The sequence below is a fragment of the Neoarius graeffei genome, chromosome 10 (genome assembly GCF_027579695.1).
Source record: "Neoarius graeffei isolate fNeoGra1 chromosome 10, fNeoGra1.pri, whole genome shotgun sequence".
Lineage (NCBI taxonomy): Eukaryota > Metazoa > Chordata > Actinopteri > Siluriformes > Ariidae > Neoarius > Neoarius graeffei.
In genome coordinates, this window is record NC_083578.1 from 44,091,434 (window position 1) to 44,095,845 (window position 4,412).

Here is a 4,412-nt window from a genome sequence, read left to right on the forward strand (position 1 = left end):
TTATTTTCTTTGAGTAGGAAATGAAGTATATATATGTAGTGTTCACTGAAATTAAGTATATATGTAGCCTGCACTGAAATGAAGTATATATGTAGTCTTCACTGAAAAAATGTGTAACGTTCACTGTTTGAACTTTGAGGTAACCCTAATCCAGTTAGATAGTGATTATATGCCCAAGTGCCTATGGTGATTGTATGCTCAAATGCCTCTACCTCCAACTGTCTCACTGGAACTCACAAGTTTACACAGTCTTCACAGGACACCATGAACTGTGCAGAACAAGTCTACCTCAAGGACTATGGACACGGCGATGATACGGTACGATGCTCTCAGTGCTACGACTCCGTCATACCCCTGAGACCAAAAGGGGGAATGTAGGTATCATGCCGCCATCTTGTGTCTAAGAACTACAACTCCCAGCCAACTTCCGCGTGTACTATGTCATGCCTGGGCGGGATCACGTACATCATTCCTCAGGTTTCACATAAGAGACTGGGAAAACTCCATTTCCCTTTGTCTCTAAGTCTGATCCCGAGCGGAACGGACCTAAGAAGAGACACTCATCATCAGACGTCTGAACCGCGCATTTCTTCTCTATCTAACCCTGATCAAGTTAGAACTTGGAAACACGCGATCATCAACTCAAGCGAGTTACCCAGATAGCAGAGGGACGTTGAAACGGCGCCGATTCTTGGTCAGAATGGTCGGTTTCCGTCGTAAGTCAGAAAATCAACGCTGAAACAGCGCCGTGAAACGTCGATTTCTCCGCCGTCGGAGAAGGTCGATTTATCACTGCTGAATCATTGTGGGTAAAGGTTGATCTGTCGACCGTCAGAGAAGGTCGAATATACGATGTTGAACCATCGTCACTTTTGCCGGCCAGTTTTCAACATTGGTAGGATGAGCAACTAATTGTTCAGAATATAAATTCTGGCCCGTAGCCAGGGGGGATCGGAGGGTTCGTTCGATTCCCCCCCCCCGGACACACACGCCCCTCAAGATTACTCAAGATTTATTCATTTGTTCATGTCCGATGAATATACATTGATTCACATTTAAATTTACAATATCAAATCCAGACGAATCAAAAAAAGAAAAGTAGACTAAGTGAGGACGAGTTAGAAAAACGGGTTCATTTCTCCTATGTTTATGTTTACACGTTTTGTTCAGACTGCTTTACACCCCAATCCAGTGGGTGGCGGTAATGCCCCCATTAGACCCCTTTCACTGACGTCACCCGAAACCGGAAGTAAACAAACCCTGCGCCATATTGGAAGACCAACAAACTCGTGATTAGGGGGAAATAACGGCAGCGTGCGGTATGTGAACCCACGAGGCACTTGGTTCATCAAAAACCTACAATGGTAAACTTTTGTGCTGTGTTAGGGTGTTCTAACAAAGCTGATGGGAAAGGTGAAAAGAAGTCTTTCTACAGAATACCAGCTGTGATTGAGACACAAGCAAACCAAGGAGCTTTCTGCCAGGAGACAGAGAGAGGATTTAGCTGCTTTATGCAGAGCGGATCTGAATACTTCAAGTCTATTTTGTTACTGGTGAGTCACTAGGCTAGAGAGTGTTGTAGAACATTTTTTTAAATGTTTACTGAATAAAAACATCCTTAATTTTATCAAATATACTCTATATTTCATTTCTTTCTTTTGTTTTAATTTTCCTCCCTCCATCCCTCTTTGGATTTTAAATATAGTTTTTCCCCATGTCCAAATAATTCAAATATATATAAATAAAAACAGATAAGTAGTAAATTAAAAATAAATTATGAAATAAAAAAAATCCATTCTCCCTTGCCCCAAGTCTTATCATATGGGTCAAACCCATCAACCCATAGCCTACTGCTGACTTTCTTTATCAGTGCTGCATCAAATTAATTTTGGTTATGTTTTTCTGTTTCCATGTACAGGTGTCTGCGCCGCAGGAGGAATAGGCCACAATTATAAATTATAAATAAATCATAAAATGTTTCTAAGAACTTGTTCAAGTGTGTTCTGTTCCTTATAAATGTTAAAAGTTATGCCTCATTAGATAGCTTGACAAACAGGAGAGGTGCATTGTTGCATGCATTTTTATATCCTGTTGTACATAGCCTACGCACATTGATATTAAGTTTCACTTTCATGGTTGAAGTATGCATGTGTGTGTTCATCCTAGGCAAGAGCCCCGATGCTTTATTGTTAGCTAGTTTAATTTAGCCTGTTTTGCTTAATTTGTAGCCTTCCTGTTGTACATAAAACAGGAAGTAAAGTTGGATGAATCATTGCCAAAAATTAAACTATAAATCGACCGAAATCCGTAGTTGAATAAAGGGTGAAAGGGGGTCTATTCTCTGTCGGCCACCATCCACTTTTCAACGTCGTTTCAACGCAAACTCGTATGAGCAAAGCGGTGTTGAATCAACGCCGGTGATCCACAATGATTCGACGGCGTATAGTCGAAGAACATGCCGATGATTCCCCGTCGAATCAACGCCCTTTTGCTATCTGGGTATTAAACCGGTTTGCAAGTATTACTTTTCTTTTAAAGCGTACACGACTGCGAGCAAAAGCAGTTTTCTGAAGCACTTTTCTTTCTTTTAAATCCATGCATGGTGTTGAACAAAGACTTTTCGTCTTATCAACTACGAAGATCACGAAAGAAAGCTTCAGAATTCCTCTCTCTCTCTCTCACCGAAGCGCAACCTTCCGCCTCGAATTCCTTCAGACAGAAGACGAGACTCTTTGCAGTAAGAACAGGCATTGGGCAAACAGAAGTTTAAGTCTTAGGAATTAGTTATTCACTTAATGTGAAGTTATATGAATTTAAATGAAGTGTATACACTGAATTTTGGTTCTCTATCATTTGTTTGTTGATTTAAAATTGGTTAATCCATAAGTTTTGCATGCTCTCTCTCTCTCTCTCCTAACGTTCTAATTTCATTTAACTCACTCATATTGTGACCTCATTAAGATTTCAGTAGATTAAATGATACTACAGAAACGGGTGAGCGGGTTGGAATGTTTTGCCTCCAAAAGGGGCCTTTGCATGCTTAGGAAGAGCCCCTCCTCCTCTCCTTTGTTCTCATCATGAGGCCTGTATCTCAGTATTAGATAAACATCAGTCCTGAGTTTAATTCAATCTTGATAGCAATTCTCCTGTCTCCGTTTAAAGCCATATAGACTACAGATGACTGTTTGAATGTATTTTAATCATTAATTTCTGGTTTTTGACACACAGTTTATTAGGCCAAAGCACATGTTAGCTTTCTCTTTGTCTGTTTGCCACAAAGCTAATCACGTGGCGACCCCCATATTAGGCCAAAGCACATGTTAGCGAGCCTTTTGTCTAGTATAGACCCTTTTCAGTCACGTGACCTTCGTAAACGTGACCGCCATTTTGGACATGTAGTGGACTTCGGCTCGAATCAGTTTGAATGCGAGGAAGGCGACAAACGAAAAACATAAAAGAAAAAGGAGCGAGATGCAGAAAACACCTTCACTATCCAGCGACGTAGGGCATTTACAGGGCGAGCAGAGGGAGAGGTATTTGCAAAAATTGAGGTTAGCAGGCTTAGAGAACGACGTTTACCTGCTTCCACCAGGATTGGTCACTGACGTACGGAAGTACACGAAGCCCTCGTCTTTACCTGACTTCGGCCCACATGATCTGTATACCTATGTCGTTAAAAACCCATCGCCATACACATACACGCCAACGTCCGAGGTTCCGGAGCGCGCTCCGGCTTGCTCCAGGAGTGCTCGGCCGAGGTTCCGGAGCGCGCTCCGGCTTTACTAGTTTACTGTAATTATGATCCGGCAGCTATTTACACCGGATCCAGTGTAAATAGCTGCTGGAGCCAACGTCCGAGAATTAAGCAGCGCGCTCTGGCTTGCTCGCCCTCAAATTAAGCAGCGCGCTCCGGCTTGCTCCCGGAGTGCTCCGGCTGAGGTTCCGGAGCTCGCTCCGGCTTGCTCGCCCTCAAATTAAGCAGCACGGTCTGGCTTGTTCGCCCTCAAATTAAGCAGCGCGCTCCGGCTTACTCCGGAGCAAGCCGCTTAATTTGAGGGCGAGCAAGCTAGAGTGAGCTCCGGAACCTCGGCCGGAGCACTCCGGGAGCAAGCCGGAGCGCGCTGCTTAATTCTCGGACGTTGGCTCCGGCAGCTATTTACACTGGATCCGGTGTAAATAGCTGCCGGATCATAATTACAGTAAACTAGTAAATCCAGTAAAGGAAAAACTTGAGACTGAAAGGTTTTAACAGTCATCCAAATGACTGAACGTAAACATTGCTACAGTAACATACCAGCTATGATGTTGTTGACATTAGCTAGTCAACAATAGCTACTACAGAAGAACAAAGAGGTTACAATGGGTTATTTTAGCCTATTTGGTTACACACTCGCCGCCACAGAATGTTAACA

General features: G+C 43.0%; 1 long non-coding RNA gene across 1 annotated transcript; it reads left to right on the forward strand.

Annotated features, from left to right (window-relative positions):
* Window positions 1-1,115: 1,115 nt before the first annotated feature.
* Window positions 1,116-1,987, forward strand: LOC132892508 (uncharacterized). The gene is made up of 2 exons (XR_009655446.1): window positions 1,116-1,553; window positions 1,919-1,987. It is a non-coding gene; the product is annotated as an uncharacterized LOC132892508 (long non-coding RNA).
* The last annotated feature ends 2,425 nt before the right edge of the window (window positions 1,988-4,412 follow it).